The following is a 14,911-nucleotide window of genomic DNA, read 5'->3' as shown; positions in this document are numbered from 1 at the left end:
ACAAAAACCCAGCGAATCTGCACTCTAGCACAAAGCATAGTCTTTACAACAACCCCACCGCCCTGGAATTTAACCAGGCTACCCCAAATGCATACCAGATGATAGCCCTGTGTCTGTGCAACAACATGACACCCAGCCAGACACAACCCCCCCTTAATTTAAGGGAGACATTGAGCTTTGAAAGACAGGGGTAAGCCCAGGTACAAAAACCCAGCGAATCTGCACTCTAGCACAAAGCATAGTCTTTACAACAACCCCACCGCCCTGGAATTTAACCAGGCTACCCCAAATGCATACCAGATGATAGCCCTGTGTCTGTGCAACAACATGACACCCAGCCAGACACAACCCCCCCTTAATTTGAGGGAGACATTGAGCTTTGAAAGACAGGGGTAAGCCCAGGTACAAAAACCCAGCGAATCTGCACTCTAGCACAAAGCATAGTCTTTACAACAACCCCACCCCCCTGGAATTTAACCAGGCTACCCCAAATGTATACCAGATGATAGCCCTGTGTCTGTGCAACAACATGACACTTAGTTTGACGGAAGCCCCCCTCAAAAAATATTATCTGGGCCAACGGGGGCAACAGCCCGTCCCTACGGGACGGACTGTTGCCCCCCTCGTGCAAATTTTCTGGAATTTGCACTGATTTCTGTCACTTCCAGGAAGTTATTTGAAGCCCATGGTTAAGAGGTGAGGGTGGTTAGTCCTGAAGAGCGAGATTGTTATTTTTACACTAAAAGTATCAGGGCTTTAAGCAAATTAAGTTTTAAAAGATTGCCTACAATGTGCTGGACTTGACTTAAGATTTCAGGCAACCCGGTTTTCAAAACTCCAGGTAGATATATATATATATATATATATATATATATATATATATATATAAGTATTTATAAAGTGCAACGCCACTTTACATCTTAACAACTGCGAAAATTTATCAATTAAATACTTACAACTTAGTGAATCTATTTAGCCGCAGAGTTACAGTAGTTGCGACAATATTCTGAGAAACGTAACGCCTCAATACACCACGAGAATATTTTCTCATCCTACTCGGGGTATTTACACGTGCATAATTACACGAAAATCAAGGGTCTCGATTTGGGGAAAATTTCGTCATTGCCAAACAGCGGAAACGCTTTTAACTTACATGCGTCATTTCAGTCATTTTCGCCGAAGATAAACCGCATGCTCATCACAAGGCTCATTTGCATACAATGAAAGTCGTCACGAATCTTATCCCCAGTTTCCACGGTCTCCGTTAGGAACGCCTGGGAGCATGCCCCCCTTTTCGCGACGGACCGACAAAAAAAAAAAAAACGGTTGCATTTTTAGAGTCTCGCTCTGCTAAAGCGAGCAAGCGACAAATTTTACTTACATCACTGATTCCACTTTTTCTACACACCATTCCCATGCTTCGGGAAGGAAACGTTTCAAATGCTTAAAAGCAAATACAGGGCCAAAAAGAACAAGCCATAGAAGAATTCCCATCGAAATAAATCCTGAAAAAAAAAAAAACAGAAATCACGCACAGTGAAACCTGTCATATGTTGCGTTCCTTTTGACCAACCTAAGTCCGGATTCTGCGATCCAAAATTTGATTTTTCGTTCACTAAGGACCAAACCAATCTTAAATTGCAATCTGAACGGTCCACCTCCGCACTTGGATAGTTCAGATTGGTATCCCATCTGGATTCAGATTTTTGTTCCATTTGACGAAACTGTTTTCCATATGGAAATCCTTTTCTTTAAAATAAAACAGAAAGTATTTTAAAACGGGGTTTTAATTTAGAGCGCACCAAGTTCTTTGAAGCTAGTTTGAGTGACACCTTATCGAGATCTAACCAATTACAGTCGCGTTAATGGCGTCACATTTTCGCTTCACTTCATCACGCACGTTTTCGTAAGGATTAGAAAGCAAAGGTCACAAGAAGAACAACCATATATAACAACCATATATGGCTAGATTAGCTAATTTATTATTTATCGTTGTCATTTATCGCGTGCATTTAAACTGAACTTGATAGCCATATTTATAGGAATTAAGCACCATGTTATAAATTAAATCGATTGTCGATAGCAACGCGTCCCCTCTGGTTTTGCTTTTTCACGAAGACTTTTTTTAAATTAACTGTCGACTTTTCTATGGTCAAATAATACAATGTATTAGCGGTGGAATACCTTAAAAGTACAGTGAAACCCCGCTATACGGACACCCGCTTAATGCTTAATACGGACACCTCATTATTGAGGAAAGTTTGCTTTGCTGAAAAAAATTAAGCGATAGCCGTAAAAAAGCCAAAACTTAATTTAGCCGATAACCGTAAAAGCCACCACCCCATTGAGACCCTCTATTACCCATTATATGTCTAAGATTCAGTTTTGAGCTAGCAGTTGACATGAAGAGAAGAACTGAGATATAGAAACCGAAGACCGGGAGACAATTCACGCTAGTGTAAGTAGTTTTTTCCAAGAGTTTTTCATCCTTTATCGAATTTCTCATCAGGATATTTGGCCTTTATTCCTTTTTCAGCGAATCATTCTGTTAATGCTCGTAATGTAGAAGTGACAAGAGGCGAGCCCGATTTCGACGCGTGAATGGTGAATAAACGTGAATTGTTAGAAAATGCTGAGTGATCAAATGAATCTTCAAGAACAGCGAAACGACGACAACACACCATACAGAATTACATTTACCTTAATCCGAAGAAGGATTTACAAAATTTCGAGCAATACTGACAAGAAAGCGAGCTTGCGAGCAACTGCAAAAATTTTGGGAGCACGAGCAAGCGAGCACTCGTTTAAATTTTGCGAGCAGTTAAAAATTTTAATGGACCATTCATCACCCCTCCTAATCTCAATCCGTTTCAATCTTCTTCAGTTTTGCCCATCTGTGGCATCTGTTTTTTGTCACGTTATTTTAACCTTCCTTTGAAGTTTTAAGCGGTTATTTTTATGTTTCTCTTAATTTTACGGGCATTTTGTAATTTTGTAATTTGGCTAAATTTCGTGACACTGCTCCTTTAAGGCATGATGGCTCAAGTTTTGGTTTCGACTCCCCGCGAAGATAAAGCTGTTTTTCTTCTACGGCCATGCATTTTAATTCTAAAAGTTGCAAAAACTTTCGAGAAAGTCTCTTTCAAGGCGTTGAATTAATTAGGGTTAAACTGATGTAGTCACGTGAAACGTGACGTCATAATGATAATCAAAAAGAAATTCAAAATGGGCTAGGAATGTTTGATTACAACGAATTTTGAACCATGTGTAAATGTTTGTTTTACCGTGCGAATTTTTTCCGTGGCCGGAACGGAGAGAATTTTTAATTTCTTAAAAAGATATCAACAGGTGAAAATTGTAACGTGACCTATTTTGCTAAATTACTAATTATATAAAAAAAAGTCAACCATGCAGGCCAGATTCAAGCGCGAAATGATGATACAATAACAAAAATACTGTATTTGTACTGTGTGGCATCTCGCCACCCCATTTTTAGTTTTCTTTTCTTTCCTGGACTCTGCCGTAAGTGGTTACGTGACAGAGATATCTGATTTCTTACGTTACGGGAAAATTAAGGTTACCGATTTTTCCAAGGTTGCCAAATTTTGGAAGGTTCTGATAAATTTTCGCAAAGTTATGATCATTATAAGATTTTATGTAAATTAGCCCGAGGGCTTTAACATACTTGAGTTCTCCGCAGTGCTTGTATAGGAACTGTATAGGGAGAATTTGAACTTATTTCAATATTTAAGAGGCTGTCTCAGTAAAAACCGTCCACTCAATTTCGCGTGAAAAATAATTTTGCCTCAAACTCTGGCGAGTGAAAGGCTTTATCGAGACTATAACTAAAATAGGTTTGCTTTGATTCACAATAATTTTCTGGCCGCGCTGGGGGGCGCCGAGTATTTTGTCCCGCCACGGCCATTAATTTACACGTCTTGAAAACTGAAAATTTGGCATTTTTTGCGGCGCTGTAAAATGTTTGATTTGCAACATCTACCAATGAATTTTATACCTATTTATAGGTAAACATCTCTAGTTTTTTCTGAAAGTAATAGTTATCCGCTAAATTTAGCTGGAAAGACGAAATCAAGCAAAATATGACCCCAACTAATTGCCTTGGAGCGAAAGGCCAAAAATGACCCTGTTTTAAAAGCTTATTTCTGACATTTGGGACGTAGATGAAAGCTCTAGACTAAATAGACGCAAAGATAGACCACCTGTTATTAATAATATACAAAACCCCATGTACGTTTTCAGTATTTTAAAAGTTATGACCGTTTGTATCAACGCGTATGCGAGCTAATACGATATTTTCAGATTTAGCATAACGGATCTATCTCAAGCAGATTTTGTCAAAAGTACGGCTTACCTGATTCATTACTGGCACTGACTCACAAATTGAGACATATTCCAATCCCTGAGATGCCGGACTCCATAAAATTCCAGTAAGATGTGCTTTAGAAACTGCTGGTATGCGGCGATTTTTGAATCCCAAGCTAACAGATCAAACCAGGTGAAACTATGTCACGTTTCGAGCTAAATAGCTCGGTAAAACAACCGTTCAGAGGTGAAAGTTTGCTCGAGAATCAGAAAATTCACTGGAAGGTCTCATTTTGGATCAGGAAACTGAGATTTCAGAGCTACAACCTCGAATAAACCTTCTATTCAACCGGCTCTGCAAGGTCAAATGCAGGTTGATACGTAAACCGGAAATGTTGAAACGCGGAAATACGGAAAACCGGAAATCCGGAAATCCGGATCATCCGGAAATCGGCAAATCTGAAATCAATCAGGAGCCGAAGGCAATCCCAAAAATTAGAGACAGCTGTATTCGTTTAGGGCTTCTTTTCGACGTTGAGACACGTAAAAGATAAAACCTTCCAAACGGGCGTAGCTGTTTGATTTTCACTGAACTGAAACGCAGTTCCACGATCGATTGCGTTTGGCAAATAGGCTCCATAAGAAACAGTAAATATCATTAACCGGTTACAAACATTCTATGTGCGCTAACATATCACACTTGTGACTAATACTTTACAGAAGTTGGCTATATATCGAAACTGAATGTGTCGACATCTAGGAAACCGAGCCAGCTCGTTTGTCTGGGCTTATTAGTATAGAGGCCCTTGAAAGTCGCTTGTTAAGAGCGGATAAATAGTCCCGGCCGGTGAATAAGTTTTTAAGAAACCGATCATTACTTATAGGGGGTTAGGGAAGGCTTGAGTGAATGGGAGAAAGCCTTCTTCACAGTATACTGATCCTCTTCCTGAATCGTCTCCCGTCCCTTTGACTATTTTACAACAGGAACTAGATTTTCCTCCTCCGTCTCCTACCAAACTTTACCTAATTCATTACTGGCACTGACTAAAAAATTGACCAATATTTCATTCAAAATTCTAGTAAATGCGCTTTTGAAACTACTGGTATGCTGCCATATTTGAATCCCATGCTGAAACTACCGTAAAATTCCGAAAATAAGCCCCTCCATGTATAAGCTCCCCTAAACTCGTAACACAAAAAACCCTCCGTGAAATCGCCCCTCAGAAAATAAGCCCCCCGGGGGCTCGTACTTGGAAAATTGCCCTCAAATACAAAGTAAAGCAAAGCAAAAACGGTTAATTTCCTTCCAACTATATGCTAGCCCAATCGACTTTGAAACGCAAATTTCCCTCCGTACATAAGCCCCTCCGAATATAAGCCCGTCCAGAAATAAGCCCCTCAAAAAGGGCCTTTGAAAAATATAAGACCCGGGGCTTATTTTCGGAATTTTACGGTATGTCACGTTTAGAGATAAATAGCTGGGTAAGAAAGAAAATAAGAGAAATGTCCGGAGATGAGACTTGTCCGAGAATCAAAACATCAGCTAAGCAGATTTCGTTTTGGGTCAGAAAACCCAAAATTATCGACAAACGGTAGGATTATTTTTTCGACCATTTAATGGTGTTTTGTAGCTAATCCTAAAACAAAGCACGCTGGGAAAAAAAGTGCTAAAAATCGGCCACAAAATGTGTCCAAAGTTTGTTTAAAAATATGCGTGGAATGTCACAAATATCTCTTAAACTATAGAAGATAATGAGTTGAGACTTTCACTTTCTATTTATCTTAAGTTTTTCTTTCAAATTCTACATTTTTTGGGTTAGTACTGCGCATGACCAAAAAGTCCATTTTGTGACGTCATCAATTGTGACGTCACAAAAATGAAATTTGAGATTCCAAATCGGACAAGTTCTTTAATTTTATGTGCACTATATTTGTGCAAAGTATCACACTTTCAGGTTTAATTCTCTTGGAGGAGAAGTCTTTGGGAATTTTGATTTTTTAATTGGCCACTAGAGGGTCACGTGACTCTCTACCAACAAAACGCCTATTCTAAAATTTTCCTGGAGTGAAGTATTGTTGCCTGTATTAATTTCAGTGTCATGCCCTTAAAGGAAAGAAAGTTATAGCCCCAAGAACTCCAAAAATGTTTTGTGCCTATCACGCCCCCACTCAATCTTTTGGCCGATTTTTACCACTTTTTTTCCCAGCGTGAAGTTGTATCGGATTTTTGGTCTACGAAAAGGGTCGCCCTTAGGACTTGCCACTAGTGTCACCATTCGGTGTAAATATTGGTCTTAAGGTCTAAACACGCATACATAATTAATTCCTTTCTTAAAGCTACTCTAGATTAAATCATGGGAGTTTCTTGCAACCATACCCTATAATCCAAATGACTTTCCTCTGCTCTCCTCGCGTTATCCGCTGTCCAAGTTATCCGTGAATCAAAAAATAACTCAATTAAGATGGAGTCCTTGGTTCAATAATTTTTTGAGAATTTCTGGATGATTCTTCGAATCTTTTTAATGTATAAAAATTAGGGAGGATGTTAAAAATGTTGGAAAAGTTGGAAAATATTAGATTTGGGGGTTGTTAGAAATTAAAATATGAAGTGAATAACGGAAGACAAATTAATAGCAGAGACTCCAACAAGGAGTGCCTCTGATCCCATTAGCGGACTAACTGCTTTATGTGCATACCTTTTCTACTCTTATTTATTTCTTTCCCAAATCACCATCATTTTCCCCGAAAAAAACCAACCAGAATGCCCCCTTAACAAGCGATTTTAAAGGACCCTCTATACTAATGAGCCCAGACAACCGAGCTGGCTTGGTTTCCTAGACCTCGACACACTCAGTTTCGATATATGACAAACTTCTGTAAAGTATTAGTCTCAAGTGTGATATGTTAGCGCACATAGAATGTTTGTAGCCTATTTGCCAAACGCAATCGATCGTGGAACTGCGTTTCAGTTAAGTGAAAATCAAACAGCTACGCCCGTTTGGAAGGTTTTATCTTTAACTTGTATCAACGTCGAAAAGAAGCCCTAAACGAATGCAGCTGTCTCTAATTTTTGGGATTGCCTTCGGCTCCTGATTGATTTCAGATTTGCCGATTTCCGGATGATCCGGATTTCCGGATTTCTGGATTTCCGGTTTTCCGTATTTCCGCGTTTCAACATTTCCGGTTTACGTGTCAACCTGCATTTGACCTTGCAGAGCCGGTTGAATAGAAGGTTTATTCGAGGTTGTAGCTCTGAAATCTCAGTTTCCTGATCCAAAATGAGACCCTCCAGTTAATTTTCTGATTCTCGAGCAAACTTTCACCTCTGAACGGTTGTTTTACCGAGCTATTTAGCTCGAAACGTGACATAGTTTCACCTGGTTTGATCTGTTAGCTTGGGATTCAAAAATCGCCGCATACCAGCAGTTTCTAAAGCACATCTTACTGGAATTTTATGGAGTCCGGCATCTCAGGGATTGGAATATGTCTCAATTTGTGAGTCAGTGCCAGTAATGAATCAGCTAAGCCATACTTTTGACAAAATCTGCTTGAGATAGATCCGTTATGCTAAATCTGAAAATATCGTATTAGCTCGCATACGCGTTGATACAAACGGTCATAACTTTTAAAATACTGAAAACGTACATGGGGTTTTGTATATTATTAATAACAGGTGGTCTATCTTTGCGTCTATTTAGTCTAGAGCTTCCAACTATGTCCCAAAAGTCAGAAATAAGCTTTTAAAACAGAGTCATTTTTGCCCTTTCGCTCCAAGGCAATTAGTTGGGGTCATATTTTGCTTGATTTCGTCTTTCCAGCTAAATTTAGCGGATAACTATTACTTTCAGGAAAGACTAGAGATGTTTACCTATAAATAGGTATAAAATTCATTGGTAGATGTTGCAAATCAAACATTTTACAGCGCCGCAAAAAATGCCAAATTTTCAGTTTTCGAGACGTGCAAAATGGCTGTGGCGGGACAAAATACCCGGCGCCCCCCAGCGCGGCCAGAAAATTATTGTGAATCAAAGCAAACCTATTTTAGTTATAGTCTCGATAAAGCCTTTCACTCGCCAGAGTTTGAGGCAAAATTACTTTTCACGCGAAATTGAGTGGGCGGTTTTTACTGAGACAGCCTCTTAACAATTAATGAATGAGGCTGAGTATCCTATGGAGAATTATGGAGACCGAGGAGGGTGTTATCAGTCGGAATAATTGCTAGTTTAAAAACATGGCTAAAATATACTTACCTCCATCGATCCATCGATATTAAGTTCATCTTCGATAGTGCACGGGTAGGGTTGTTCAGCTCCGCAAATATTCTCCAAATAGGAGACGTCGCCCTTCGAGTCGTCTTCTTGCTGTTCTTGTCATGTTTTTAGCTATTATTTTGCCTAGTTCTTACTCTTGAAACGAGTGAAATGTCCGCCATTTTTGTTCTCACGACCAAAACAACTCAACCTCGTCCCCAGGTCTTCTCGATTAACTGTGCATTAACCTGCAAAAAAGCTGCACTTTTGACGTCATCGGTTCATTAAACGCAAAATTCTTCCAAATTTGGTCATCAATAGCTGGTTCAGTGATGAATTATGTGTGTGCTTTTAGCCAATCAGAATTGGGGAAATACTTTGAATGAATAATAATAGGGTTTAAAGGCTGGGTTAAGCGGAGACCCTCCAGTCATTTACACAGCCATTGTTTAAGAAGAGCTTTGTGAAGGCTTAACAAGAAAAAGAACCGGTGAAACTTGTAAATGTCAGCTTTTACTTTAGTATGATAGTTACAGCCAAACAGCATAATTATTCATTGCAAACTAAATCAAAATCACGTGTAGTAAGTTGTATAAATGTGGTTTCAGTTCAGATAAAGTGACTACATGTTTAAGGTTCAAGTAAGAAATAGCCTTTGACTTTGACTAGCCCAGTTCTTTACCACCATCCCCGAACCCACAGAAAATGTCTTTAATGAGCAGGTGTCATTCCTTTTCGCTGGCTAACGACGGACTTGCCAGTTTTCTGTTCTATTTTTTTTGTTATTATTATTTTGGTATTTAGAGTTGTAAGACAAGTGGTCAATCACTTGAGAAGAATTTTAACATGACCTTTGCTTGACGTACCGTACGTCGATCACCATACTTAGAAAGATAAAGCCTGCTTAAAGCACTCTTATCTTATCGTTAAATGTTCATAACATTAACCCTTTAAGCACTAAGAGTGATCAGCATCAAATTTCTCCTTGTGAAACCAATACTTTGTAAAACAGAGTAGTGGTCATGAGAATTATGGACATGATCACACAAGACGGAATTTGCTTGATGTTTTATCATATTCTTCCCACTGCTTGTGTAAGAAATGAATAGGTGCAACAAATGATAATTCAAATTTTGTTCTTAGGTTTTAAAGGGTTAAAGGATTTCAGCGACTCCCGCTTTAAAAATGCGTGTCGAGAGGAAATTTTCTCTGCAAGCATAGTTTTAAAAAATATGGGCTACTTTTAGTCCACGTTCCACTCTTGTAAATGAAACCTTCAGCAGTTCCACCATAAGCAATCAGTTTTTTCTTTTACTTTGAACTTAAACATTTCAGATGGCAGTAAGGAAATGAACGGGACAATGGATTAGAGCAGATTTCCTCCATACTAAGAAAAAAAAATACTAGATGCTACTAAGCTTACGAAAGTGATATATTAGAACTCCTACCATAAATTGTATAGGCAACTTGATATCCCGAGAATCGAAGACTCCCTAACTGAAATTAAAAACAAACAAACAAACAAATCAAACAAACAAACAAACAAACAAACAAAAAAAAAAACAATTCTGAGCACCCCTAAAGGAAGTCAGTCAGAGAAAGTTTATGATTTCTGATTGGTTTTATTTGCGTGTTTCTTAGACATGCGCTTTGGAAGACTCGTGGAGAGTCAGGTCATACAACTACAATTGTAGGTTCATTTCATCCGAAAACGACGGTCCGACAAACTAATTAATTTGTGTAATATATATAAAAAGTGTTATGCAGCTTCATGAATGGCACGGGGTTCATACAAACATTTTTAAAGGGCTTTTGAAGGTCTTTTCAAGAACAACATTTACCACCTACCAGGAATGTAATTTTACAGATTGTACAAGAGGGCTTTATAGGCTTGAACTGTTTGCTCCACCAACTTACCTACATTTTTCAGCACACTTGTCTTAAATTGATAGTTAATTATTACATAGAACAAGAACGCTTTTCAGGCTACTACATTCAGAGTTGAAGAAAATTCAAGGACTTTTCAAGGTCTTCCACAGAAATTAAAGGAATTTTCAAGGACTTTCCCTAAAATTCAAGGACTGGTGGTCACGAAACTTTTTATTTTGTAAAGGCGAATCCGGAGTACCCAGAGTTTTTATTTCGTATTCTGTTAATATAAGAGCTGAACTTTGTCCTAGTATACATTTTGGCTAGGTATTACATATACCAAGGTGGATTTTTTTGGCCTATGAAGTCGATCATTTTTTACCCATTTTAAAAAGTGCGTTTGATGGTAGTTTTAAAAAACCGTAAAAAAAAAATTCAAAATCATGTTTATGGTTTAAAACATACCATGGATAGAAGTAGATCATTTTTACTCTAATTTTTTGCATAATTAATAAGGTAAAACCCGCTATTTTCGTTTTTTCTCATTTTCTCGAAAGCTGTAGATTCTTGAAAGTTAAAAATATTTTTTTCGACGATAGTTCCCCAAAGGGGTTTTTTCTGACAAATTATCAGAATTTTCGATTTTTTTTGCATGGCCAGCGATTCTTGATATTTACAGTCATGGGTTCTTAAGCTAATTGAAGGACTCACCACTAGTTTAGCAGGCGAAGGAAACACTCCTTGGGCAAACCTTCTTTGACCTCTATAAAGCTGTAGAACATGATCCCTAGTATAAATAAGGCAAAGCGATTACCGTACAGATCAAGTATATGCGATCCTGGCAACCGTTGGCCCAGGGTCTCGAAGGGTATTTTCGGGATCCGGGAATTGATTGAAATACAGTGAGGGACTCCGAAAAACGCAACATTTTTTGAACTCGATACGGGATTTGACCACTTTCAGGAAGCGGAATTGACTAAATTCTTGGCACGGGATGCGGTATTAAGAAAAGAAAACGTTCTTTTTGGAATAGAGATGACACTAGAAGTTCAAGATGCAGGATTGTCTTTAAAAAATGAGCGGGAATGCGGGATCAGGATCCCCCTTCCAGACCAGACCTTCCAGACCTTGTTAGTCGTGTTTGGTAGATCATTTGTTGATGCTTTAGCAATGTAATTACGTTAAACTCTTACCCTTCTCTTTAAAAATCACCTTATTGCAAAGATTTGATTTTGCACTAAACAGTCAATTGAAGACAACTGTACTTAATGATTATCTGCAGATTACACAAACTGGATTTTAAAATTCTTCACTCATGACAAGATTGAGTTTGTTTTGTCATAGGCGCTTTTGAAATAAAGTGAATTACTGAGGGCAGCCTCGCCAGTTTTAAACAAGCTCGCTCTCTCCAATAAGCTCCATCTCCAATTAAAATAAGCCCCATCCCGGGGGTCTAATAAAGAGATCGCGCTCAGAGACCAAGCCCTGCCCCACTCAAAAATGTGAAAACGAATAGTATCAGAAATTAAATTTAAAGCCCTATACAGTCGAAGCTCTCATTAGCGACCACATCGGAAATTCAAAAGAGGAGTCGTAACTAGAGCTGGTCGCTTACGAGAATGAGCTCTCGAGAGATCATTCTTTCGAAAGAGACCGAAAGGTAAAACAATGGACGGTGGTCGCTTATCGGCTGAGGAGCTTCAACAACTCATTAATAATTCATAAAGGCAAAACAAAAGTAATCAAAGTTAAATGAGTGTCTATACATCTGATATAGACATGGCTAAACTTTACATCCAGTCTTTTAGGCCAAAATCTAAATATTAATGCAAGAATGAGTTGATCTACACCAGAAGATTTCGAAGCCGTTCAGTAAACTCACAGTTAGTGGTCGCTTAGAAGAGCTTAAAACACAAAGGAAAAGTCCAGTTGGGTAATCCCAAAAGTGGTCGCGGTCGCTTACAGTTGCTTTTCATCACTAAGTATAAGTCACAGTTCAAACGGGGTTTTACAAGGGTGGTCGTAACTAGAGCTGGTCGCTTACGAGAGTGGTCGAAAGGAGAGCTTCGAGTATAGTTTAAATCAGTGTCACACTTATGGATAACGCCTAAATCAGTCCAGAATACTTTCTGGTGCTGCGCCACTCAATCCTCCCAACCCCCCCCCCCCCCCCCCCCCACAACCTGCTCTGTGCTCGTATTCTTTATTAACAATCTGCCTTCACACAACTTATAATCTTGTCCTCACCGATGGCTCTTCATAAAATGCAGAAGCAATATGGCACTTATCATCGCTGACAAAACAAAAGCTGCTTGCCACATGCCTAGAAATAGATACATCACGCTAAATTAAGGCCTGTAATGGACTAGCTAAAAGTGCAAAACTTTGGTTGTAGGGCTCGAGCTGAGTAGAGGTTTGTTTACGCGCGTGACGACAGTCTTCTATCGCAACACAGACTTCATTTTACTTAGGGGTAATTTCGGCGTTTATTTTTATTTTCATTCACACGTTGTTTGAAAACAAATAATTTTCTCTCCGGAATAGCCTTTCGTCCACCCGTATCAGAAAAAACGGCTATAAAAACGCAACTTTTTAAATGCTCTCCTATATTGAAAGTTTGAATTACCCAACATCGCGTGGAAAGATGGAAGAATACGATTTTAGAAAACGATGACATGAAAATATCTACATGGTTAACGAGCAGAATAAAATGATTTATCCTATAGAACTAAAAAATCTAGTGTCCACAATTTTTGCGATGAAACTGGACAGTTTTATACTTCATCAAATTGACAGATTGTCAGTAAATAAGTGCCACGTATGAGACATTACGACGTCATTAGTTAAAAATTGGCGTCTTTCGCTATTTTTGATATATCTTAGCCTCAGTATCAGGTCTTACTTACCTACAGAAACTTGGGTGCCTCGTACCACGATGAAACAAAACTTTCTCTTTTTATACAGGTGGATGGGGACAAGGAAAATTCCAAAAAGCTCAACTGCTTACAGTTTAATTTTTATGTCCTACGAACTGTCCGTAGTTAATACAGTCTTTCGCTCTAAGCGCGGAGGTTTGTGAAAACAAGGATTATCAACACAGGTCTATGAACAAGACCTCAGAGGGCCTGGAATAGGCCAAGATGTCATGCTTGCAGTCATCTTGGGGAAGAGGGAGAATTGTACGGTGATTAGAGGGCACTTCCACTGGGTTGAAATCACGTGACAAGGCGGCCATGTTGTACGACAAACAATACAAATTTTTAGTGGAATCTACACGAAAAAGAACAAAGTTTAGTTCCCAGGAGAGGGAAACGCATCAGCTATTGTCCACCAACATGGTCGCAGTGACTTCAGCTACAAACCAGCAATACGGAAAAAAAATTATTCGTTTTCAAACAGAAATGGCTTGATATCTACATATGAACAAGGAAAATGATTTCAGAAAAATAGACACATGTGGAGAGGACCACATTTTTAATAAAGCTAACTTTGCATGATAATAAATCACGAAAGATTCGTGAAATACGGCTCATTAATAGCTTCGCCGGGACTAAGGCGGCGCTAGATTATTGGGAAGAATCGTGAACGAGCTTTCAAGAAATAAACGTCGTTCGTCTGAAACCTTCTGACGATTGCAATACATTTAATTTGTCACGACCTTCAGTGTATTTATTGAAGGTAACTTACTTACCAAATAGGTCAAAAAAAAGATCCTTTACGAAAGGCAGATCTGCAGATCCCTTTTTCACAACGTCGACAAAATAAAGATCAAATACAAACATCTGTAAAAAAAAAAAAGTACGATGAAAACAACTGTTACTTTCTTAAGCTGTTCATTATTTTTTATTCTGATGGCAACTCCAAATCCTATGTGCATGTGTGGCTTGGCAGCCTGGATTGGCAACATATTAAGTGCGTTGTGTTGGACTGCTACTGCCAAAACTGTCCACAAAGTGTCTTATGTCATATTGCATTGGTGAGTCACGTGCCTTTCCCAAAGAGCCCCCCCTCACCCCCTTCCCCCCCAACAAAAGAAATAAATAAGATAGAGAAACGAAAAGATACGAAAATTGAATTCAAAGCAAGACGTAGTTTTAACTGCCTTAGTGTTTCATCCCATTGAACGGTCACACTATTTCCAGGACGCTGGGATACTAGGCTCAAGAAAATCGAATACGAGCAAGAGTGGCGCAGTGGTTAGAGCACTCGCCTCCCGCCAGTGTAGCCGGGCTCAAATTCTGGCGTTGACGCCATATGTGATTTGAGTTTGTTGTTGGTTTTCTCCTTTGGTCTGAGAGGTTTTTCTCCGGGTACTCCGGTTTTCCCTTCTCCTTAAAAACAAACCCTTCCAAATTCCAATTCAATCTGGAACGCATGGACACGTTTCAACGAGCTCTCATGAACTCCCAACTGCTCGGTGGGTAAACAAATTACAGTTACAATGACAATTACAAATTAAACGAAGCTCC

At 39.0% G+C, this 14,911-nt stretch overlaps 1 protein-coding gene across 2 annotated transcripts in view; it reads right to left on the bottom strand.

The window, feature by feature from the left end:
• LOC140945859 (stimulated by retinoic acid gene 6 protein-like) overlaps positions 1-14,230 on the bottom strand; it is a 21,095-nt gene extending 6,865 nt beyond the window's left edge. Inside the window, exons 1-5 of one of the 2 annotated variants that reach the window (XM_073394912.1) lie at positions 14,134-14,230; positions 12,690-12,765; positions 11,154-11,229; positions 10,022-10,070; positions 1,382-1,505 (exon numbers count right to left, since the gene is read on the bottom strand). The gene's annotated coding sequence lies outside the window, so the exon portion shown is untranslated. Of the gene's footprint in view, positions 1-1,381; positions 1,506-10,021; positions 10,071-11,153; positions 11,230-12,689; positions 12,766-13,348; positions 13,711-14,133 lie in introns of those variants that run through there. The other variant, XM_073394913.1, reaches the window with a different exon arrangement.
• Positions 14,231-14,911: the final 681 nt, after the last annotated feature.

The sequence above is a fragment of the Porites lutea genome, chromosome 8 (assembly GCF_958299795.1).
Source record: "Porites lutea chromosome 8, jaPorLute2.1, whole genome shotgun sequence".
In the NCBI taxonomy this organism is placed as follows: domain Eukaryota; kingdom Metazoa; phylum Cnidaria; class Anthozoa; order Scleractinia; family Poritidae; genus Porites; species Porites lutea.
The sequence above is the reverse complement of the archived record's forward strand: the minus strand, read 5'-3'. Positions and strand labels throughout refer to the sequence as shown.